At 39.8% G+C, this 26,235-nt stretch overlaps 1 long non-coding RNA gene across 2 annotated transcripts in view; it reads left to right on the top strand.

The window, feature by feature from the left end:
• Positions 1-26,235, top strand: part of LOC138171263 (uncharacterized) — a 49,395-nt gene that overhangs the window by 1,614 nt on the left and 21,546 nt on the right. Inside the window, exons 2-3 of one of the 2 annotated variants that reach the window (XR_011170844.1) lie at positions 15-289; positions 996-5,357. This is a non-coding gene — a long non-coding RNA (uncharacterized lncRNA). Of the gene's footprint in view, positions 1-14; positions 290-995; positions 5,358-26,235 lie in introns of those variants that run through there. The other variant, XR_011170843.1, reaches the window with a different exon arrangement.

Below are 26,235 nucleotides of genomic sequence, written 5' to 3'. Positions count from 1 at the left end.
TCTATTTCACATAGGTAACTGATACATGCTCAAGATACAAGGACAATCCCTGCTCTTAAGGACTTTACATTGTACTGTTGGGAAAGAGAAATGTGCTGTGCTATGGCATAACTACATGTTGAGGAATTGGAGGAGGAAAAAGCATGAACAGCTGGAGAAGGCTCAGGAAGGAAGAAAAGGTTTTGCACAGGAGGGTGGCCCTTACCTGCACCCTAAAGGAATCCAGGGATTCTAAGAAGTGAAGTTGAGTAGAGGTTGGATTCCTGACAGAGACACAAGTAATGGGATGGTAAGTCTGGGGAACAGCTAAAAAACAGCTAGATATACATAGAGTAAAAGGGCTGGTCTCCCACTAGGTGTATCACCTAGTCTTAGGGAAGGTTTCCCTGCATTCATTTTTTTGTATATTTTTATTGTTTGCCTTTAAAACTCAAGTTTTGTGTTGCAATTATCCCCCCAAAGTGTAGTGCAGGTCCTTTGGGCTCTAAGGTGATGTCCATATCTCTCCAGTTTTGGTGTCTCATGATAACATTGACTAAAGTCCTAGCAACATCTCTCTTGGTTTACAACAGTATTGTGTACAGTATAACACCCTCACACTGCTATCTGACATAGGGGAAGGTAAGATTCAGGTGAAAAATGTTTTACTTTTAAGAATTTTATTTGTTGTTGTGGTATATGAATGTAATATATAAGAATGGAGTACATAAGAAATGATGAGCAGGGGCGGCTAGGTGGTGCAGTGAATGTAGCACTGGCCCTGGAGTCAGGAGGACCTGAGTTCAAATTCAGCCTCAGACACTTAACACTTACTAGCTGTGTGACCTTGGGCAAGTCACTTAACCTCAATTGCCCTGCTTCTGTAGTAGCAAGCACCCCAGCATCCCCAAAGTGGCTGCCAACACAGGTGCATAGATCTGCTTTTCTAAAGGAAAGCAACTCAAAATGGGTTAACAAGCTTACTTTAATCAATCAAACATATATCTTTAACCTAGTTCAGGAGGAAAAGGTCAGCACCCCAAACTTCAGAGTATGCAGACAGAAGTTACAAGACAAGGGGTGGAGTCAAGACGTCTGCATAGAAGCAGGACCTCCCCACTGCTCCAGCTTCCACCTTCCCCAATCCATGTAAAAAGGGGACTGTAAACAAACTTTGGAGCTGCAGAACTCACAAAATGACACAGAGAAGCTAACCTCCCGCTAAGGACAGCCTGGAAGGCCAGCAGGAATCCAGTGCAGCAATCTGGGAGCCGAGCACAGCTCCACAAGGAGGTTTTAGCACCAGGGCGGGCCTGACCAGCTGCAGCCAGAGGGACTCCAGATGAGCAGCAGCTGTGGCCGTTTCCAGATTTAGTAACATATAGATGCGAAGGACAAAGTGACAGGTCAGTGCAGTCTGGACTTTGGGACCCAGTAAGTGGGAGCGCATGGCTTTTGCCCCCAGGGAGAGAAGCCACTGAGACGCTGGCACAGGCAGCCAGTGCCACGTGGCAGCTTCAGCTCCTGGCCTGAAGAGTTTGGGGGACCAAGCACCAGTCTGAGGGGTAATCGCTCTTGCTTTAACCTGCTTGGATCTGGATTGCAATCTAGGGTGGAGGTCCTGGGGTTTGTGTCTAGCTTGTCAGAGCATGTGGAGACCTCAGAGAGGGCACCCATCTAATACCTCCAGCAGCTGAGAAAACCCCAGTGTTTGGGACGAAAGCTCCCCTATCTGGTGGCAGAGTCCTACTGTGGCAAAAAGCCCAGGAGTCAAGTGCCTGAGGAGCAACATGACCAGGCAAAGGAAACAAAGCAGACAGAAGATTCCAACATTACACTCCTATTTTGGGGACAAAAAGGAGCAAAGCATGGAACAGGAGGAAGACAGTGAAGTCAGAACTCCTGCACAAAAAGCTTCAAAGGAAAATATGAGCTGGTTACAGGCCATAGAGGACCTTAAGAGAAGTGAAGGAAAAATTGGGAAGAGAAATGAGAATGATGCAAGAAAATTACGAAATGAGAGTCAACAGCCTGACTGAGGAAAATCACAGCTTAAAAAATAGACTAACTCAAATGGCAAAAGAGGCTCAAAAAGGCAATGAGGAGAAGAATGCCTTAAAAAGCCAAATTTACCAGATGGAAAAAGAATCTCAAAAGCTCAATGAGGAGAATCGTTGCTTCAGAATTAGATTGGAGCAAATGGAAGCTAATGAGTTTATAAGAAATCAAGATGCTATTAAACAGATCCAAACAAATGAAAGAATAGAAGGCAATGTGAAATATCTCATGGGAAAAACCACTGTCCTGGAAAATAGATCCAGGAAAGATAATTTTAAAATTATTGGACTACCTGAAAGCCATGATCAAAGTAAGAACCTAGAAATCACCCTCCAGGAAGTTCTCAAAGTAAACTGCCCTGATGTTTTAGAACCAGAGGGCAAAATAGAGGTTGGAAGAATCCACCGATCACCTGCTGAAAAAGATCCCAAAAAGAAAACTCCTAGGAATATTATAGCCAGCTTCCAAAATTCCCAGCTCAAGGAGAGAATATTACAAGCAGCCAGGAAGAAACAATTTGAATATTGTGGAAACACAATCAGGATAACCCAGGATCTGGCAGCTTCTACACTGAGGGATCGAAGGGCTTGGAATATGATATTCTGAAGGTCCAAGGAGCTGGGATTAAAACCAAGAATCACCTACCCAGCAAAACTGAGTATCATGTTTCAGGAAAAAAATATGGTCATTCAGTGGAATAGAAGACTTTCAAGCATTCTTGCTGAAAAATCCAGAGTTGAAGAGAAAAATGTGACATTCAGATACAAGAAGCAAGAGAAGCATGAGAAGGTAAACAGGGAAAAGAAATCATAAAGAACTTATCAAAGTTGAACTATTAACATTCCTACATGGAAAAACAATAATTGTAACTTATGAAACTTTTCTCAGTAGTTGAAGGGAATAGAAATATATGTGTGTGTGTGTCTATATATGAGGGTATATGGTCCTATGAATACATATGTGAATGTCTGTATATATATTTACAGGGATACATAGATAGAGGTCACAGGACCAATTTAATATAAAGGGATGATACTTAAAAGGTGAAATTAAGAGGTGTGAGAGGAATATAATGAGAGGAGATGAGCAAAGACAGAATGGGGTAAACTATCTCATATAGAAGAGGCAAGGGAAAATGGTTACAATGGAGGGGAAGAATAGGAAGGCAAAAGGTCAACCTTATTCTCACTGAATTTGGCTCGGGGAGGGAATGAAATACACACTAAATAGGGTATCTCACCCTACTGGAGAGTAGGAGTGGAAGGGGATGAGAGGGGGTATAATGGAAGGGAGGGGCAGGCTGGGGAGGGGAGGAAGTTGGGAGCACCCACTTTCAAAAAGGGACAGGCTCAAAGTAAAGAATAGAAGAAGTGGGAGGTGGGATAGGAGGGAGGGAAATATAGACACTTTTACAATATATCTACTATGTTATTGTTTTGCATTAGTCACACATGTACAACCTATACTGAACTGCATACCTTCCCAGTAAGGGTGGGACACAAGGGAGGAAGGGAATGAATCTGGAATTCAAAGTTTTAAAATCAAATACTCAAATATATATACTATTATTAATACTATTTTACATGTAATTGGGAAATAAGATATACAGGCACTGGGGTATAGAGATTCACTGGAAAAGTCAAAAGGGGCATGGGAGAAAATATGGGAGAGAGCAGATTGGAGGAGGGGATATCCTGTGGGACTGCTATTTTGGGGCAGTGGGTAGGGGAAAAACGGGGAGAAAATTTGTAACTCAAAATTTGATGGAAATGAATGATGTAAATCAGAAGTTAATAAAGCATTTGAAAAAAAAAAGAGAAGTTATAAGACAGAGAAACAGATCAAGCAGACAGGCTTCCAAACTGTGCAACCATTACATCCATTCCAAATCACAGTTACCAGAGAGGGAAGCATCAACATCTGGCTTTTCAAAGCCGGGGGGCTCTCAATGGCTGCCCAGAATCTCATCTTGTCAAATCACACAACACTTCTCAAAGTGAGCTCCAAAGCAAAGCCTCCCATCAGGGCTTATAGAGCCTTTTCCTGCGTCAGAGAATGTGACCACCCTCTTGACCCACTGCCCAATCACACAGTATCAAGATGTGAGCATTCCTGAAAACCAAGCCTCCTGCCACAGGCTCCAGGTGACCACATTCAGCCTATTAGGTAGCAGAGTATATTTTCAAATCAAGGAAGGTTCTCAGAGTCACTTAAGCCTATCAAAGGGCCTAGAGGCAGGGAAGATCTTTAAATATGCATTTCCATTACACCTTCCCCCCTGCAAAAGAAAAAAAAAATGATGAGTAGGTGGTTTTCGGAAAAAACTTGGACTTAGATGAACTGAGGCTGAGTGAGGAGAGCAGAAGCAGGAGAACATTGTACATAGTAACAACAGCATTGTGTGATGACCAGCTTTTATAGACTTAGCCCTTCTCAGCAATACAACAGTCTAAGGCATTTCCAAAGAAAATGCTATCCACATCCGGAGGAAAAAAAAAACTGTGGTGTCTGAATGCAGATTGAAGCAGACTATTTTCTCTTTTTTTGGTTGTTTTCTCTTTCTTGTGGTTTTCCCTTTTGGTTCTGATTCTTCTTTACAACAAGACTAATGTGGAAATATGTTTAATGTGATCATACATATATGTATGTATATATATATACACACACGTGTGTGTGTGTATAGCCTATATCAGATTGCATGCTGACTTGGGGAGAGGAGAATGGAGGGAGGGGGAGAATTTGGGAAGTAAAAATCTTGTAAAAATGAATGTTGAAAACTAAGATTTAATTAATTAATTAATGAAAAGAGACTGGCAAAAAGAATTTTATTTGTTGTACAATATTTATGTTACTGTAGATTTCATGTGGTATGAAAAGTGAATAATGTATAAATCCAATGCTTTTTTGAAATCAAGATGTTAGCACAAAGGGTCACATTCTTGGTTGTAATCCTAGCTCCTTTGCCCTCTGGAATATCATATCCTAAACCTGCCAATCTTTTAATGTAGAAGCTGCTAAATGTTGTGTTATCCTGATTATGGCTCCATAATACTTGAATTGTTTCTTTCTGGTTGCTTGCAATATTTTCTCCTTGACTTGGGAACTCTGGAATTTGGTTATTTTATTCCTAGGAGTTTTCCTTTTGTAATCTCTTTCAGGAGGTGATCAGCGAATTCTTCCAATTTCTATTTTACCCTCAGGTTCTAGAATATCAGGGCAGTTTTCTTTGATAATTTCTTGAAAGATGATGGTAGATTCTTTTTTTGTTTGTTTGTTTTGATCATGGCTTTCAGGTAGTCCAATAATTTTTAAATGATCTTTCCTTGATGTATTTTCCAGACCACTTGTTTTTCCAATGAGATAGTTAACATTGTCTTCTATTTTTCATTCTTCTGGTTTTGTTTTATAATCCCTTCATTTCTCATAAAGTTATTAGCTTCCATTTGCTCCATTCTATTTTTTAAAGAATTATTTTCTTGGACCTCCCTTTTCACTTGGCCAGTTTTGCTTTTTAAGGCATTATTTTCCTCATTGACTTTTTGGACATCTTTTGCCGTTTGACCTAGTCTATTTTTAAAGTGTTATTTTCTTTAGCATTTTGGAGGGGCTCTTTTACTAAGCCTGTTGAGTCATTTTTCATGTTTTTCTTGCATCATTCCCATTTCTCTTCCCAATTTTTCCTCTACTTCTCTTACTTGATTTTCTTTTTAAAAATTTTTTTTTTCAAATGCTTTATTAACTTCTGGTTTACATCATTCATTTCTGCCAGATTTTGAGTTACAAATTTTCTCCCCAGTTTTCCTCTACCCACCACCCCAAAAATAGCAGTCCCACAGGATATCCCCTCCTCCAATCTACTCTCTCCCATATCTTCTCCTATATCACCTTCGACTTTTCCAGTTGGGCACTGTGGATCTCTATACCCCAGTACATGTATATCTTATTTTCCAATTACATGTAAAGTGGTATTAATAATAGTATATATATATGTGTGTGTGTATACATATATGTGTGTTTATACATATATATATATGTTTATATATGTATACATATTTAAACATTTGATTTTAAAACTTTGAATTCCAGATTCATTCCCTTCCTCCCTTGTCACCCACACTTACTGGGAAAATAAGCAATTCAGTATAGGTTGTACATGTGTAGCTATGCAAAACATTACCATAATAAATATATTGTAAAAGACTGTCTATATTTCCCTCCCTCCTATCCCACCTCCCACTTGTTCTATTCCTTACTTTGATCCCGTCCCTTTTCAAAAGTGGGTGCTTCCAAGTTCCCTCCCCCCCAGCCTGCCTTCCATCATCCCCCCTCTCATCCCCTTCCCCCCTACTCTCCTGTAAGGTGAGATACCTTATTTAGTGTGTACGTCATTCCCTCCCTAAGCCAGATTCAATGAGAATAAGGTTGACATATTCCCTTTTGCTTTCCTGTTCTTCTCCTCCATTGTAACCATATTCCCTTGACTCTTCTATATGAAATAGTTTACCCCATTCTGTCTCTCCCCATCTTCTCACATTATATTCCTCTCTCACCTCTTAATTTCACCTTTTAAGTATCATCCCTTCCTATTAAATTGGTTCTGTGCCCTCTATCTATGCATACCTGTAAACATATATACACACATTCACATATGTATTCATATGCCGTATACCCTTTTATACACACACACACACACACACACATATTTCTTTTCCCTTCAACTTTTTTCATACTGAGAAAAGTTTTATCAGTTACAATTATCCTTTTTCCATGTAGGAATGTTAATAGTTCCACTTTGAGAAGTCCCTTATTATTTCTTTTCCCTGTTTACCTTCTCATGCTTCTCTTGCTTCTTGTATCTGAATGTCACATTTTCTATTCAACTCTGGTTTTTTCAGCAAGAAAGCTTGAAAGTCCTCTATTCCACTGAATGACCATATTTTCCCCTGAAACATGATACTCAGTTTTGCTGGGTAGGTGATTCTTGGTTTTAATCTCAGCTCCTTTGACCTCTGGAATATCATATTCCAAGCCCTTTAATCCCTCAGTGTAGAAGCTGCCAGATCCTGGGTTATCCTGATTATGTTTCCACAATATTCAAATTGTTTCTTCCTGGCTGCTTGTAATATTTTCTCCTTGTTCTGGGAATTTTGGAAGCTGGCTATAATATTCCTAGGAGATTCTTTTGGGAATTTTTTCAGGAGGCGATCGGTAGATTCTTTCAACCTCTAATTTGCCCTCTGGTTCTAAAACATCAGGACAGTTTTTCTTGAGAATTTCTTAAAGGATGATTTCTAGGTTCTTTCTTTGATGATGGATTTCAGGTAGTCCAATAATTTTTAAATTATCTCTCCTGGATCTATTTTTCAGGTCAGTGGTTTGTCCCATGAGATATTTCATGTTGCCTTCTATTCTTTCATTTGTTTGGATCTGTTTAACAGTATCTTGATTTCTTGTAAAATCACTAGTTTCCTTTTGCTCCAGTCTAATTCTGAAGCAATGATTCTCCTCAGTGAGCTCTTGAGATTCTTTTTCCATCTGGCAAATTTGGCTTTTTAAGGCATTCTTCTCCTCATTGCCTTTTTGAGCCTCCTTTGCCATTTGAGTTGGTTTATTTTTTAAGGTGTTATTTTCTTCAGTCAGGTTGTTGACTCTCATTTCATAATTTCCTTGCATCATTCTCATTTCTCTTCCCAACTTTTCCTCCACTTCTCTTATTTGCTTCTTAAGGTCCTCTATGGCCTGTAACCAGCTCATATTTTCCTTTGAAGCTTTTGGTGCAGGAGTTCTGACTTCACTGTCTTCCTCCTGTTCCATGCTTTGCTCCTTTTTGTCCCCACAATAGGAGTGTAATATTGGAATGTTCTGTCTGGTTTGTTTCCTTTGCCTGGTCATGTTGCCCCCTCAGTTGCTTGACCCCTGGGCTTTTTTCCACAGTAGGACTCTGCCACCAGATAGGGGAGCTTTCGTCCCAAACGCTGGGGTTTTTTCAGCTGCCAGAGGTATTAGATGGGTGCCCTCTCTGAGGTCTCCACACACTCTGGCAAGCTGGACACACACCCCAGGACCTCCACCCTAGACTGCAATCCAGATCCAAGCAGGTTAAAGCAAGAGCGATTACCCCTCAGACTGGTGCTTGGACCCCCTACACTCTTCAGGCCAGGAGCTGAAGCCGCCACGTGGCACTGGCTGGCTGTGCCAAGAGGCTCACCAGCTTCTTGTCCTGGGGGCAAAAGCCACACACTCCCACTTCCTGTGTCCCAAAGACCATACTGCATTGCCCTCTCACTTTGTCCTTCGCATCTATGTGTTGACAAATCTGGAAACAGCCACATCTGCTGCTGATGTGTAGTCCCTCCAGCAAGTTGTTGGTCAGGCCCACCCCGGTGCTAAAACCTCCGGCTTATACACACATACACCCTCCTATACATGCATATATATGTACATATATATATATATACCTGCGTGCATATTCCCTTCAACTATCCTCATACTGAGAAAAGTCTCATGAATTACAATTATATTTTTTTCCATGTAGGAATGTAAATAGTTCAACTGTAATAAGTTCCTTGTGATTTGTTTTTCCTTTTTACATTCTCATACTTCTTTTACTTCTTGTATTTGAAAGTCAAATTTTCTGTTCAGCTCTGTTTTTTTCATCTAGAATGCTTGAACGTCCTCTATTTCATTGAAATACCATATTTCCCCCTGAAGCATTATATTTAGTTTTGCTGGGTAGGTGATTCGTGGTTTTAATCCTAGCTCCTTTGACCTCCAGAATATCATATTCCAAGCCCTTCAATCCCTCAATGTAGAAGCTGCTAGATCTTGTGTTATCCTGATTGTGTTTCCACAATATTCAAACTTTTTCTTCCTGACAGTTCATAATATTTTCTTCTTGACCTTGGAACTCTGGAATTTGGCTACTATGATATTCCTAGGAATTTTCTTTTGGGGATCTTTTTCAAGAGGCGATCAGTGAATTCTTTCAATTTCTATTTTGCCCTCTGGTTCTAGAATATAGAATATAGTAAATAAAGCTAATGTTATCCAAGGCTGTTTTGAGAGGTATGGCTTCTAGGAGGGCTAACAAGAGACCACAGATGCAGTATTATGTTCTGGGAACCACATTTTAGAAAGGATATTGATATTGATAAACAGGAAAGTGTAAAAAGGGGTAGCCAGGAGGGTGAAGAAAGGTCCTCCAGTTCACGTCATATGAGGATCTGCTTAGCACACTCTTTGGCACACAGTTAATAAATTAATTAATAAATTAATAAATGTTTGCTGACTGACTGACTAACCAACCGTTCAAGGAACTGGGCATGTTAATGCTAGTGAAGAGAAGATTCAGGGAGGACTCAATGGCTGTCTTCAAGCATTTTAAAAACATACAGTAGAACCTTTTTGTTGTTCAATTGTTCTGGTAGCCTGAAACTCTGTGTGACCACCTTTAGGGTTTTCTTGGTGAAGATCCTGGAGTGGTTTGCCATTTTCTTCTGAGGCAAGCAGCATGAAGTGACTTACCCATTTTTATGATCTCTTTGGGACACAGTCCTAGAAGTGTCATTACTGGCTCACTAAACGTTTTTCCTCTCAAATTAACCTCCTTCACGTAGTGGTCTCTAGTTCAGTACTTTCTCCAGTTGAAACTTAGCTATCTGAACTGACCTATGACCCTGAGTTATCCTCAACACCTTCGACTTTCCTCATGTACTGGTCTTGTTTATGTAACAGTAGCCAAGAAGTTAAACCATCTGGAGTGAGTAGATACAGGCAAAGGGCTCTGATCTAAGGGTACTTCTTTAGATAAACACACACATACACACAGAGGCTTGGTTCTTAGGCAGCCCGGGAGTTCCTTTTGCTTCTGAGTAGATTGTCTGAGGATGAAACAACACCCCAGGTCAGTCTTTCACCCCCAAAATAAAAGAAAATAAAAATGTCCTAAAATAAAAGGCAGAGCAGAGGGCGTCTGTTCCCAAGCTTCTGTAGATGTCTCTAGGCAGAGGGCTTTGAGGTCAAGGTGCAATAATGACATGCGAAGAGGTCAGATGGTTGTTGTTCAGTCATTTTTCTAGTCGTGTCTGACTCTGTGACCCCATTTGCATTTTATTGGCAAAGATCCCGAAGTAATTTGTCATTTCCTTCTCCAGCTCATTTTAGAGATGAGGAAACTGAGGTGAACAGGGTTAAGTGACTTGCTCAAGGTCACACAGCTAGTAAGTGCCTGAAGGCTGGATTTGAACTAAGGTCCTATCTCCAGGCCTGGGGCTCTATACTCTGCACCACCTAGTCACCTCTGAAGTTAGACTGGATATCAATATACATTGTAATTTTAATTGATTATTTATATAGCATTCCAAAGTCTTGAAAACATTCTGCATACATTTAAAGTTTGTAAATCTCTATACATACATTGCATCATTTGAGAATTACATTTCCCCTGTGAGGTAGCTCAGAGAGGCTAAATGGGGTTATTTAGCAAACAAGTAGGAGTGGACTTCCGTTCCTGGTTTTCCTGACCCCAAGGCCAAAATTGCCGCAAATTGCATTTCGATAAGGAAGGAGGTATTAAAAAAAGGATCATAAGTCTTATCTCTAATTCTAAAAGAGGCTGCTTTTTCTGAGCTAACTAGCAGACTGGGGCCATTGATTGTGGCTGTTGCTGGGTTGAGACTGACCAATAAAGTCCAGAACTCACTACTTGACTCTGGTTCCAAGCTACCCCTTAAATGTCTAGATGGGTCCAGTCCATTTTGCTGCTTGGTTGTCAGTCACAACATATTTGAAGACTTTCAGTGCTGTGAGTCCTTTCACTAAAGCAGAGTGCATCCCCTTTACTCTGTGGTGGAGGGGAGGGTGGAAGGATACAAGGATTTATTGATCCCTTGCCATATGTCAGACACCATGCTATGTGATTTACACATATTAACTCATTTGATCCTTGCTTGCAACAACCCTGTGAGTTAGGTACTTGTGTTAACCTTATTTTATCGATGAAGAAACTGAAGCAAATACAGGAGAAGTGACTCCCTGTCTGCCTCAGTTTCCTTATCTGTAAAATGAGTTGTAGAAGGAAATGACACATTGCTCCAGCATCTTTACTAAGAAAACCAAACTAAGAAAAACTAAAGAAACTAAAAAAACTAAACTAACAAACTAAGAAAACTAAAAAAAATGGGGTCACCAAGAATATACATAAGTATGTATATGCATACATACATGCATGCATAGGCACATGTTATAGCATATATGCATGTGAGTGTATCTAGAACCATGAACCCCAGAGTCCCCGTGGAACTCCTGGAAATCTCCCTTTCTGCCCATAGAAGGCACTGTTGCAATAGGAAAATAAATTTAGAGATGGAGAATATTTTCAAGATTTTCTATTCTTACCCTTTCATTTTTGTAGTCGAGGCAATTGAGACCCAGAGAAGTTACTTGTTTAAGGTCACAGAAGAAGTAAATGGAAGAATTAGTATTTGAACTCACGATCTCTGATCCCCAATCCAACAGTCTCTCTCTCCTTAGTGCTGCACAGAAAGAATGTAGATAAAGGTGCATTATATTCCTAAAGAAAATCAATAGTTACTATGATCAATAATAGTGATAGCAAATATGGGTGAATTTTGCTTGTAAGGGCTAAAACTGGACACCTGCGCAAAGCGGAGCTTTCTCCCTTGTTTACTTAACCCTCTTGGCAGTTATACACAAATGCTACCTGCTTTCAGAACTGGAAGTAATTCAATGTAGCATTTTGATACATTAATTCTGTATAATAACTACATAGTATTACAAAGGAAACTAACTATAATGAAATGTATTTATCAAAATATTTTTAAGGTTCACAGACGTCAGATTAATAATATTTAATAAAAACTAGCATTTATGTAGTTTTTTAGGGTTTACAAAGTGCTTTATATATTTGAGACATTTTCAGATGATGATCATAGTATTCCTTTGTGATGCTTATTAAAATGCTATTTAATAGATAAACTGTTTTCAATGGATATCATTCATTCTACTCCTACCCTTAAAATGTGGGTGATGTGAGATATTTAGCTCTGAGAAGAGGGAAAGAAAACTTTAATGATGTCTAAAAAGTGAAACATTTATATGTGAACGCTAGATGGCACCAGCCTTTCATTTTGAGCTCCTTATTATAATTTGAGAGGATGGCCTAATTTACCTTGCTAGGTCCAGATTCCCTTTTTCACCACCACCTGACAGTAGGTAAAATAGCAACAGGGTGATGGTAATTCCGTCTGCTTCCTACACCAGGAGTAGAGACTCCTATTTCCCTCCAGACACAATGCCTGGGCATAGAGGTGGACAAAGTGACCTGGTCTGCCCTTGAGGATCACTACCTTGACCATTAAACTCCCCAAGCCCTGAAACAGAGGCAGAATAAAACTCGTCCTTCTCTTATATACGAAAAAAGAAAACAAACCAATTTATCCTTATATCTGGTATCTGGTTAATTCATTTCAGGCATTTTGACATTTATTGGGCATTTCTTCTTAGGAGTTCAAGGAAAAGCTCAGGCATACAGTGTAATAAGCACAACCTAAAGATGCCCCAAGTCTTAAAGATGAATGACACAGCTATTAAAATATGTTTTAACGTACCCAGGGCAGGTGGTGGAGTAAAGGCAGGGACTCGCTTGAGTTCTCCCCCAGCCCCCTCCAAATACCTTTAACAACGACTCTAAACAAATTCTAGAGCATCAGAACCCACAAAAGAGGGAGTGAAACACATTTTCAGTCCCAGACAGCCTGGAAGGGGCAGTGAGAAACAAGCACAGTTTAGCACAGGCCTCTCCATTACAGATCGGTCCCCAGCAAATCCAGAGCGGGCCTAGGGAGCTGAGGCCCTGGCAGCTGGGGTGGTTTCCAGGCCTCTCAACCCACAGACACCAGACAAGGCAGAAGGTCAGAGGGAGAGTCTGTTGTGCCTGGGTGAGAGTGAAGCCTGGTCCAGCACAGCCCCTGTCATAGCAGGCCTTGGGAGTGAAGCACATTAGAAGTGTTCACTCAGAAGGTAAGGGGTCAAACAGCTGATGAGAAGGAGAGAACAGTGTCGCTTTGCTAGCGCTGAGGCAGGAGCCTGTGGCTTTGTCCATACTCAGATCTGGGTCGCAGGAGGAGCTCCTCTGAGCTCCAGGGCAGAAGAGAGTGCTTGTAGTCACTCCCTGACCAGAGCACAGGCCAGGAGAGGAGTAAAACTCTCTCCATAGATCAGACCGCCTTGGAACAACTGGAAACTTACAGATACCTAGAAGTATCTCTGGAAACAGCTTCACAAAACCCCTGAGTCTTGAGGCGGTGTAGAAGATCCCTATTTTAATAAAGAGTCCAAAGTGAGTTAAGAGGCTGGGAAAATGAGTAAACAATGGGGGAAAACCTCCGACTACAAAAACTTACTTTGGTGACTGTAAGAAATGGGATGGCAGTGGACGTGTGGTGCCCCGAGGGATGCACACATGCATTACAGAAACCAAGCTGAGCTTGTTATGGGCTTAAGCATCCTTGGTCCCTCCCTTCAGAACTGGGATTGGTCCCAGATCTCCTGGGTTCCAATCTCTCTAACCCACCCACTTCATATTGCTCCTTGACCTGAGTCAACATGGGTCCCAGGTTCAGAAAATGGAGGGATAATCTATGCATGGGCATGTAAGTTAATACGCATGAAGGCTATTAGGCATGTGCAGTAGCTAGATCTCAGTGACTGGCACATGAACCCTAAAGTTCGAGTCATGCTGCCAGCTTCACTCTCTCTAATGTCTTTGAGCCCCTGACCAGGAGAAGAATGCCTTAAAAAAGCAGAATTGACCAAATGCAAAAGGAGGTCCAAAAGCTCCCTGAAGAAAACAATTCCTTAAAAATTAGAATGGAGCAAATGGAAGCTAATGACTCTATGAGATGTCAAGATATTTTAAAACAAAACTAAAAGAATGAAAAATAGAAGACAATGTGAAATATCTCTTTGGAAAAACAACTAGTCTGGAAAATAGATCAAGGAGAGATTATTTAGAAATTATTGGACTACCTGAAAGTAGAGAGGTGAGAGAGAAATATACTGGGAGAAAGAGAAATAGAGATAGAATGGGGCAAATTTTCTCACATAAAAGAGGTAAAAAAATCTTTTACAGTGGAAGGGAAGAGGAGAGAGAAAAAGGAGAATGAGTGAACCTTATTCTCATCAGAATTGACTCAAAGAGGGAATAACATACACACTTAGTTGGGTATAGGAATCTATCTTACCCTAGAGGAAAGTAGGGGGAAAGGGGATAAGAGAAAGGGGGGCAAGATATAAGGGGGGCAGATTGGAGGAGGGTGTAGTCAGAAGCAAAATACTGCTAAGGAGAGATAGAGTGAAAGGAGAGAGAAGAATAAGGCGGGGAATATGATGGAGGAAAATACAGTTAGCAATAATAGCTGTGAAATAAAAATTTTTAGCAAGTTTCTCTGATAAAGGCCTCATTTCTCAAATATATAGAGAACAGTCAAATTTATAAAAATAAGATACATTCCCCAATTGATAAATGATCAAAGGATATGATCAGTTTTTAGATGAAATCATCAAAGCTATGTATAGCAATATGAAAAAATTCTCTTACTCCCTATTGATTGGAGAAATGCAAATTAAAACAATTCTGAGATGCTACCTCATATCTATAAGATTGGCTAATAGGACAGAAAAGGTAGATGACAAATGTTGGAGGGAATGTGGTAAAGATGAGACATTAATTCATTGTTAGTAGAGTTGTGAACTTATTCAATCATTCTGTATAGCAATTTGGAACTATGCCCAAAGGGCTATAAAACCATTCATACCCTTTGACCTAGCAATGCCACTGCTAGATCTGTATCCTAAAAAAAGATAAAAAAAAGAAAAAGACCTATATGTACAAAAATATTGATAGTAGCTCTTTTTGGGGGGCAAAGAATTAGAAACTGAGGGGATGCCTACCAGTTGGGGAATGACTGAAGAAGTTCTGGTATGTGATTATGATGGAATAGTATTGTACTCTAAGAAATGATGAGCAGAATTCTCTCAGAAAAACCTGGAAAGACTTGCATGGGCTGATACCAAGTGAAATGTACTACATACAAAATAACAGTGATGTTGTAGGATGATCGGCTGTGAATGACTTAGCTATTCTCAGAAATACAATGATCCAAGAATGCTATCTATCCGCAGAGAGAGAAATGATGGTATCCGAATATTGATAGAAGCATACTTTGGTTTTAATTTTTTTTTCTTGAGGGTTTTTTGTCTGTTCTCTTTCACAACATGACTATTATGGAGATTTTTTGCATGACTACACATGTGTAACCTATGTTGAATTGCCTGCCTTCTCTATGGGGGGTAGGGTGGGGAGGGAGGAAGGTAGAAAATTTGGAACTCAAAGTTTTACAAATGAATGTCAAAAAATTGTGTTTTTTTCCCATGTAACTGGGAAAAAAATAAAATACTGAAAAAACTTCACAGAGCTCAGATTAATAAAAAATACTTTACATATTCATTTGATGCTCCTGAGAAACCTACATGGTAGCGTTATCCCCATTTTGCAGATGATGAAACTGAAACTGGGAGGGGTAAGTGAGTTACCCAGGTTCATACATCTGGGGCTGAATTTGAACTCAGGTACTCTTGACCACCAAGTTAACAGTCTGTGCCTCCTGCTCTGGTAGTTGGGGCATAGCGCGTTTTTCCAGGTGCCGTTATCTTGTTGTCACTCCTTACTGCTTTCCTTTGTTCCCCTCCAATCAAGGGCGATTTTATAGTGTCTGTGGGGTAAGGGGATGTAGAAACCATTTTCATCTCAACCCGGTCCTAGTCTCACTCTGAGTGAGTGAGTTGTCACAGCCCCATATGTAGTCAGTCTGACCTCTACCATCCCAACCCTTAGTACCATCAGATCAGTCCTCTGTGCTGTGTTGGGACAGCACCCCAAGAAAGGGACCATGGACAATCACTTCGACTCTCAGGGACTCAGTGTTGTTATCTGAAAAATGGGGCACCTTAGCTTCAATTAGCTCCAAGATCTTTAAATTTATGCTGATAGAGAAATGAACTCCAGCAGAGGACTGGGCTACACCTGATAATGAGTCCTGACACCAGTTGTTGGGAGCTTTGCAGAACTGCAGGAGGAGCTCTGAAGGTGAAGAGTGCTTGTCTTTGCTAGAGTGACTACAGGATTCTGTGCAAAGCAACATCTGGGGTGTTTGTGATCACAAAAGAGAAGACTCTATGTAGATCTTCAGGAGATGGTTGCTCGTAGAAGGTGCCTTTGTTTTCTAAGAGCACCATTGTGAGTTACATTGTATTTAATATTTCACTTAGATTTTCCCCTTCATTATTTTGTACTAATGCAAAGTATGTATTAATACACATAAACATGTTAACTTGTACTTGCTAATACAAATTAACATTAATTGCTGTCTCTGAATACACATTAATTGACTAAATAATTACTTAATTGTGAATTTGTATAAGCTGTATGCTTGCCAGGGAATTTGGCATCAGTTCACTGGATGATAGCAGGCAGTGATTTTCCCTGATTTTCTGTATTAAGAGGTTACAGGTTAGAGAGGTAAGCAATTCCTTGAAGTGAACCTGGACCTTTCATGTTATGAGAACTTCAGATAGAAGAATTACATACCAATTTGGGGGAGGTTTTTTTTTCTGATATGAAATTTAATTCCAGTTGGTAAGCTAAAGAGTCGCTAGTAAGTCAAGGTTAACTATGGTTTTACTTTAAAGTCTTTGGTCATTTAATGGCCTTCAAAATGAGGGGCACGGACTGACTCCTAAGGGATATATGGTCAGTCAATTGGAAGACAGGAAAATAGGTCACATTTGACTCTTTCAGAGACTGATAACTCTGCTATATAATTCTGATACAATGATATCTACCAATATACTTCAACACTGTCCCTGTCCTCCTTGTGAAACCTTCTAACTTTCTGTACTCTTAGCGTGACCACTATCCCTATACCCATAGCAGCAACAAATTGGACCCAAGACCAATAAGGATTCCTGGAAGAGTAAAAGAACTCATTCTTATAAGAGTGGCAGAGGAAAAATCAGGGAAAGAAATAAAAGTGATACAAGAAATTTATAAAAAGAAAAATAACAGCTTGGTAAAAGAGGCACAAAAAATTCTGAAGAAATTGACACCACAAAAAATGAATTGACCAAATGGTAAAAGATGCCCAAAAATTCACTGAAGAAAATTGAGAATTGAGCAAGTAGAAACTAGTGACTCCATGAAACATCAAGAAATAATAAAAAAAAATCAAAAGAATGAGAAAATAGAAGAAAATGTGATATGTCTCATTGGGAAAACTATTGATCTAGAAAACAGAGCAAGGAGAGATAATTTAAGAATGATTGGACTATTTGAAAGCTAGGAAATAAAAGGGCCTAGAAATCATATTTCTAGAAATCATAAGGGAAAACTGCCCTGATATCTTAGATCTAGAGGGTAAAGTAGAAATTGAAAGAATCCACTAAACACATTCTGAAAGAGATCTCAAAATGAGAACTCCCTAAAATATTATAGCTAAGTTCCAGAGCCTCCAGACCAAGGAGAAAATATTGCAGGTAGCCAGGAAGAAACAATTTGAATATTGTGGAGCCATAGTCAGGGAAACATAAGATTTAGTAGCTTCCATGTTAAAGGTATGGCGGGCTTGGAATATGATATTCTGGAAGGCAAAGAAATGAGACTTATAAATAAGAATAACCTGCCCAACAAGATGAAATATAAACCCTAAGGAAGAAATGGATATTTAGTGAAATAGAGGACTTTCAAAGCATTCCTGATAGAAAAAACCCAAAAACTGAATAGGAAGTTTGCTATTCGAACATAAGATTCAAGAAAAGCACAAAAAGGTAAACATGAAAAAGAAATTATAAGGGGCTCAATAGGGTTAAACTGTTTGCATTTGTATATGGGAATATACTTGTAACTCCTAAGAACTTTATCATTATTAGGGCAGTTAAAAGTTTACATAGGGTGCATGAGTGTGAATCAATTATATTGGAATGATCTCCCAAAAATATAAGGAGGTGAGAAAGAGGGATGCACTGTAAGAACGGGGAAGGGAGAGGTAGGATGGGGAAATTTTTCTCATATAAAACAGGCAGGCAAAAAAAAGAGTTCTACTGTAAAGTGGAGGGGAACATGGGGGAGGGGTGGCAGGCAATGCTTGAACCTCACTGTCATTGGAATTTTCTCAAAGAGGGAAGTATACAAACACACACACACATACATGCATACACACAATTGAATATTGACGTTTATCTTACCTGATATGGAAATAAGAGAGGAAGGGGATAAAAGAAAGAGAAATGGGACAGGTAATGATAAAAGGGAGACTAGATTAAGGGAGGTAGTGGTTGGAAGCAAAATAGACTTGAAGAGGGACAGGATAAAAAGAGAGAGACAGAGAAGAAGAAAAAGAAGAAAATAAAATGGAGGGAAATACACAATAAGTGTAACTGTGAATGTGAAGGGGACAAATTCACCCATAAAACAGGAGCAGATAGGAGAATGCATTAGAAACCAGAATCCACTAATATGTTGTTTGCAAGGGACACACTTCAAACAGAAAGACACACACAGAGTTAAAATGAAGGGATACAGCAAAATCTAATGTGCTTCAGCTAAAGTAAAAAAGGTAGAGGCAGCAATCATGATGTCAGACAAAACAAAAGCAAAAAGAGACCTAATTAAAAGAGACAATCAGGGAAACTACATTTTACTAAAAGGTACCATATAGAAAATGAAGGAAAATTTAAAAAAAATTACAGCCAGTTTCTCTGATAAAAGCCTCGTTTTTTCCCACATATATAGAGAACTGAGTCAAATTTATAGAATAAGGATCATTTGACAATTGTCAAATGGTCAAAGGATATGAACAGTTTTCAAAAGAAGAAATCAAAGCTATATATAATCACATGAAAAAATACTCTAAATCACAAATGACTAGAGAAATGCAAATTAAAATGACTCGGAGGTACCACCTCACACCTGTCAGAAATGACATACTGGAGAGGATGAGGGGAAATAGGTAATAATGAACTTTTGTTGGAGTAGTGAACTGGTTCAATCATTCTGGAGAACAATTTGGAATTAGGCCCAAAGGGCTATTAAACTCTGCATATCCTTTGACCCAGCAAATACTAAATCTGTACCCCAAAGAGATCAAAGAAAAATGAAAAGGATCTACATGTACAAAAATTTATCAGTTCTTTTTGTGGTGGCAAAGAATTGGAAAACAAGGGGGAGCTCATCAATTGGGGAATGACTGAATAACTTGTAGCATATAATTGTGATGGAGTACTATTGTGCTATAAGAAATGATGAGGGTTGTGGCTTCATAAAAATATGACAAGACCTATGAACTGATGCAAAGTGAAGTGAGAAGAACTGGGAGAACATGGTGTACAGTAACAGCAACGTTGTAATGATCAACTGTGAAAGACTTGGTTACTCTGATCAATGCAATGATTTAAGACAGTTCCAAAGAACTCATGATGCAAAAATGCTGTCCAGCTCCAGAAAGAGAACTGATGAATTCTGAGTTCAAATTGAAGCATCATTGTCCAGGCTGATCCCCAACCCTTATATAAAAATGGAAGAAATTCATCTTGTGCTGCCCATATTAAGTCATTAGAATGATTTTCCAACTTTACCCATTTTACAAAAGATTTTCTTAAAATGTAGCTAGTATATTTCTCTCTTCTCTGATTCTAGTCTGTTCTTGCAAACTGATGAGAAGATGTTTCATTTTACAGGTTTCTAAAGAGTTTAGAAAATTAGTTTTCCAAGCCCTTAAAGTGTTTGAGGTTTTCGTGAGCGAAACACTTCGATCATTTTCAGTAAACCAGGGAGTAGTATCAGGGAGAAGAGATTAGTTAACAGAGATAAATGCTGTAAGAGATTAAGAAGAAAGACGGTTAGGTCTCTTCTTTTAAGTATTTACAATTTAACCCTATGTACGTCGTTTGAATGTAGTTTTCTGTGTGTTTTCTTCCCCATTAGGCTGTGGCTCCTTGAAAGCAAAGACTACCTTTTACCTTCCTTAGTCTTAGCTCTTAGAATAGTGCTTAGACCAGTGTTCTTGGCACGTAATAGATGTTCATCATTGATCAAAAAAAATTGTAGGAGATCTTTTTTGCAGTAGCAAAGAGCTAGAAATAACTTACTCTGTGTATGTATTTTCCTTCTAGAATACATCTTTTGCAGTTCTTTAGAGCTATGACTTAACAGGTTGTCCGGGAGCAAGTGCCTATCACACAAGTTTCAGGGAATGGGACTTTTCAAGAGGAAGAACTGAAGATTAATGAATGAATGAGTGAAAAAGTACTTATTAGGCATGTACTCTATGGCAGGCACTGGGCTAAGCTTTGAAGATATAACTACAAGCAAACAAACAAGTCCATGGTCTTATACTCAAATGGGCATAAAATAATACATAAAGGGGAGGTCAGAGAGGAAGGTCATATGTCAGAGCATGAATTGGAAATGACTGGAATTTGTCATGGAGGGTTGGTTCCAATGCTATAAAGGGGTGAGCTCACCAAACCAAACCAAAAGACCTAGGACACAGTCCAGAATCCAGTAGGAGATATATGGGAGACTGACCTAAGTGTGAGTGAAACTGTTGTTGTATGTACTATTGCTTGCTACATTTAGTTGTAATGTAAATTCTACACATATGGTTAATTATGGTTGTAATGATTATTTGTGATTGCACTGTACTCTAAGTTAATGAGCCTTATCTGATATATATTCTCAAGAATACTCCATGTAATTGTCAGGGACTGGAAATTTTTCATTGGCTGAGATGATGTAATAGACCTGAAAGGGCACCGACTTGTTTTCCCTCTCAACTCTAGCTACCAAAAGGCATTGGCCATGAGTTCTGAAGGTTTTCCAAGGGCAAGTGAACAATATAAAAAACATCTCTGGGCATAGTCCTTTTGGAGGAAAAAGATGCAGGAACTGTAGGCACCACAGCTTGTGAAGAAAGCATGGGTTCTATGAATGGATGACTTGTTCACTTGGCAGATGTGACCATCTGGACAAGTTATGCAGGATCAGAGATAAGGGATGACTGGAAACCAGCTGCCCTGGGATCCCGACAAAGGAGAGCAGGCCTATTGGCAGTTATCATCAGGTCGGGGTCACAAGATGTAGTGAAATTATCTCATCCTACATTTCCTGGGAAGTGTCAGTTACTTACAGCGCATGCTGGAAACTTCTCAGGCTTGAATGAAAGGGTTTCAGAGATTAAGACCTCCATCCTACCCTCATTGCTTTTCTACACGATATCCTCATTGGCTGTGCTCAAGAGAATACCTCTCACTTCAAGCTCTGTATTCCTGTTCTTGTGGAGTACGAAGTGGTTTTTAAAAGGGTATAAAGGCAGATCAGGACATAAAGATTCTTCTTACACTTGCCGTTCCTCTACCCTTCTCCTTGAAAAATCTCACGCCCAAAAACATGCTAAAAGAGACACTAATCTTCAGGAAAACCTCTTGGATGCAGCCCGAAGTCCTGTGGGAGATTTAGCTATGCAAGGAAAGCAAGAACCCTAAACTGCTCTGTTACATACAAAATGGCTAGCACTAAAAGGGAAAGAGGCAAGTGGAGAACATGTAACTTGGGTGTAGGAAAGACATGGAAAAAGACCCATATATGAGAGAGAGGAAATCAGATAGACTCCAAAAACTTTCTTAAATCCGTGTATTTTTTTTCTGCAAATGAATCTATAAATATTTGATCTAGAAAATGGCAAGGACCTAGATTTTTTTGCATGTAGTTCTCATTTTCATAAAGATGTTTGTGATCTTGGCAGCTCACACAATGAGACAGACTCTAGTTCCAAAAACGTCTAGAAAAGCAGAGTTATAGCTGCCTCTATACACAATATACACTTACAGTGCTTACTCCCCACCACTGTCCCCCATAAGTCATGTGTCCATCAAAAATCACACACCTTGTATTATAAACCTTTTCCCTAGTACATCCAATCTTGCACAGCTTCCACATCACCTATTTAAGACCCAACTTAACTTATCCTTAAAATGAAGATGGGTTTCCCAAATGTGATAGGATTTAAAGATCGGGATACTGATGAACTCCTCCCCCTTCCCCAAGTTAATCCTTCCCCCCCCCCCCGACTAAGAGCTTAAAGATTAGGTACCCAAAGGGCAGTTATTTCCTCAAGGTTCTAGGGAGGAAGATGGTGAAATGAAACAACCAGGTGGTCCCACAACAGGAGACAGGGCCAGGCATCACCCAACTCTGGACATCCAGGGCCAGACAGTACCCACCATTGGTCTACCAAGGGGCCTGATCCACAATAGAAGAAAGGACCTGAGCAGCACCTAGGTCTAGTACATAGCAACCCAGAGCAGATCAGTATCCAGGACCAACAATACAGAGGAAAGGAACCACAAAGTCATAAAGAAGCCCAGACAAACAGAATGTATACTTGAAAGGCAACTTAAAAGAGATCTACAGCTTCATGTACTCTCTTTTTTCTACTCTTTACAGATAGGAAAATACTCATTTTATTTGAGGTTTGTTAAGTTCCAATTTTTTTTTAATTAATGAAGTGTTCATACTAAAAGAATATTGTATGTTTAGGTTTTGAAATGCTAAATTACAGAAATATGAGCATGACTTTTTCTTTTAAAGTTGTGGTTTGAGCTATATAATTGTCTCTGAATAATAAGATTTTTCTATATCATGGGAATTTTTTAAAGGAAAGCCTTTGGGGAAGGAGGCACTAATTGAATTTCTATAAAAATAGGAAGTTAGAGAGACCAATAATGCCTCTCTGTCCTGTTGGGAGCCATTCAAGTCAGGTTATCTTCTGTCTGAACAGAAGCTAAAATGGAGGATGAAAGAGAGAAAATATGGACAGAAGGTTTTCTACCTCATTGCCTGCTGTTATTTGCCTATTTTTTCCTCCATTACAATATTAGTGCCTTTAATTCAGAGAGAATTTTTGTGCTTCTTTGTATCTTCAGTGTTTAGCACAGTGCCTGGCAAGTAGTGAGCACTTAATAGACGCTGCTGACAAAGAGTGCCTATAACTGATTTCCCTGATGAGCCTCAAGGAAAAGTCAGGCTCAGAGTCTCCGTAGCTTCTTAAAATAACAATTGAGACACAAACTCAGACACAGGCTTCAGAGATGTACAAGAGATCAATTTCTAAAAAGAAAGATCGTCGTTTAAACGTGTTTGTTCCTACTTTGAAATTTTTCTAGAAGTGACCTGAAATGTCACTTTTCCCCTTGGCTTCTTTTCTGTGATACTTTTACTTACCAAGGACACTAATTCCTCAAATGACTTTTGCTTTATCTTTTTCTTTTTCTGGTGATGTCTAGAAAGTATAAAATCAGCCCAGGTGAGCTCTGGAGGCCCCAGGGATATCTTGTCTAAGTGAGGGCATGAGGGAAATCAGCTTTCAAAGGACATAAGGACCTGGACTAGCAGGGAGTCAAAAAATGAAAAAAAAAGAACCTGATACCCATCTTCTTTTAAGGAGGCAAAGATTTTGGTTTAGCCATCAAATGTGCTGGAAAAGATTTTGTTCACTGAATATGGGGACAACCATCTGAGATCTATAAGGCCAAAACTAAACAAATCATATAATTAGCATATGTATACTCTAGGCCTATAGGACAGAAACATCCCCTCATCCACCACGGGTGAATCTAATTACAGAAGTCAACTTGTATAGTGACAGGCTTGATGTCATGAGTGGGTCTCTTCTGCTCAGTCTGCATGAATGTGGATAGACCAAGGCAGGTGGGATGTTGGAACTCAGACTGAGCCTCTTCTCCTGGGTCAGAGCTCAGTGCACCCTCTAATAGAAGGTAATTGCTAGTGGGAGCCTCAGTGTGTTGTCTGGTACCTAGAGAAAGTATGGTTCTAGAGTACTTGCTTGTTGGATCTGTTGCCTGATTATCCAGAGGTCTTGGGTAGATACCCTACTATTTTTTGCACAAATAGACTTATACTCAGTATTGTAGTTGGGGGTAGGAGTGGGGGGAGGGTAGTGTCGTACCTGCAACCACTGTGTAGCTCTCGGGTTTTGGTAGAGATTCCCTGGTCTAGTGATCAGGGCCAGTGAATATCATTATCTGCCAAGACCCTGTTGGAGAGACATCTGGTAGGTAAATAAAGGGCAGAAATATAGCTTGACTTTCAGAGCTCCTTGAAGACTTGCACCTGGATATGGTGTCTTTAAATTGAGTATATTTGGGGTCTCTTGGAGGTGAGGTCCAAGAGACAGGGTCTAGTGAAGCCTGTAATGATATAGTAGATTTTAGTCAAGAGGAAATTTTGATCTGTTGCTTAGATGTAATGGTGGGGTTTTTTTGGCCTAGGTTTCAGGGCCTGGTGGCAGGCAGAATCTGCTGGGTTCCATGAAATGGACATTCATCAGGGTCCAATATAATCTTGGCTTAGTGCTAGGAATCAAGTTTGGATTTGGCCTTATGGGTGAACCAAATGTACATTTGACTCAGTGGTCAAGACCAGGTGCTGCCCTGGTCTGTGAATTTTCATCCAGAGTAGAAGGAGCTTTCTACTGAGGTACAGATAGACCCCTTGGAGATGTGGCCTTACGACTCAGGTCTGTTCTAGCCTGGAGGGTTGGTACACTTTGGCAATCAGGGTGTGGTGCCAATGGTGGCTCACACATCTGTCCTTGTTCTTTTCATTAGGGCCTATTGAAGGTGTGGTTTTCTGAACCTTAAAAATTGCAGGTATTGAGGGGGGTCAATTGCAAAATAAGTTGCCTTTCACTTACACTATATAAAATTTGATTTCACAGATTGGTCTTTGAGATCTCATGATGGTACAAGTGGGGTTTTTACTGAGTGTTGGGGGCATGATAATAACCATTTTCTGACCTGGAAATGTTTTCATTTGGTGAATATTATGCCCCTCCTCTGGAGTGGTGGTCAGGGGAATTATAACAGATGTTTTGGCCCTCAGGTTTGCATGAGGTCACGATGTAATCTCTTGAAAGCTTGGACTTCAGTCATTGGGTCTGGGTCTGATGATGTCTCATTGCCTGTCATCTCAGACCAAGGATCAGGATTATGTATTGGTAACTGTGGCCCTGTTGTAGAATTTTGTGAAACATCCAAGTTAAGGGTCTGGACCTCAGCCCAGCTGTGGCTTCATAACTGGGGATTACTGGGCCATCTGTGCCCCTCACTTATTAAGGTTACCCAAGAGTTGTACTGGTGATCTGTCTGGCATGGAATCTCAGCCCTGATAGGCAAGCCTGATATATCCTTCATGTTGTTTTTGGTATAGGAAGAATTTAGCTCTGCCCTTCTTCTTCACAAAGCACACAGATTTTCTTCCTGGTGGTTGGTGTAAAATAATTGTGAATGGAAGGGTTCATTCATAGGTGAATACCAGGTAATAAGGAAAGGAGGACTTGTGGGTCATGGTCTTGTGTCTGAGACCATCTGCTCAGCCTCAGACCAGTGGTTTTATTCAGAAAATGGTGTAATAATGAGCATGGTATTAGCATTGACTGGATTTGGTGACAAAGATCTTCTGGAAGGACCTGGACTAAGGCAGAAGTTGAAGAAGAAACAGAGGAAGGGGAAAGAACTACCATACCTGGAACCTGTCTTGGAAAAACAACTGATAAACAAGAATCAGGGGAAGGGTGAAGGAATCAAGAAGTGAGCCTTAAATTCCTATAGACTTTATAGTTTTAAATCTTTTACCTATACTGAATTCATGGGGTCCCCAAAAGATATTCTTAGCACCTAAGGCAGATTAGTATTATTTTCTTCATTTGACAGATAAAAAAAATACATCATATGCACATGTAGTAACTTTTGCACTTTGCAATGAGCTTTCCTGAAACAATTTATGAGGAAATTTATGCAAGCACTATAGATTATTTCATAGAAGGGAAACTAAGGCACAGGGGTCCAGGACAAGGTCACATTGTTGTCACTCAGTCATTTTGAGTTGTGTTTGACCCCATTTGGGGTTTTCTTGGAGAAGGTACTGGGGTGATTTTACATTTCCTTCTCCAGCTCATTTTACAGATGAGGAAATTGAAGCAAACCAGGGTTAAGTGACTTGCCCAGGGTCACAGAGCCAGTAAGTGTCTGAGGCCAGATTTGAAC

The sequence above is a fragment of the Petaurus breviceps genome, unplaced genomic scaffold, assembly GCF_028583685.1.
Source record: "Petaurus breviceps papuanus isolate PSGF00001 unplaced genomic scaffold, PetGlider_PUasm1.0 419, whole genome shotgun sequence".
Taxonomy (NCBI): Eukaryota; Metazoa; Chordata; class Mammalia; order Diprotodontia; family Petauridae; genus Petaurus; species Petaurus breviceps.
Note: the sequence above shows the minus strand (reverse complement) of the source record. Positions and strands in the feature narration are given on the sequence as shown.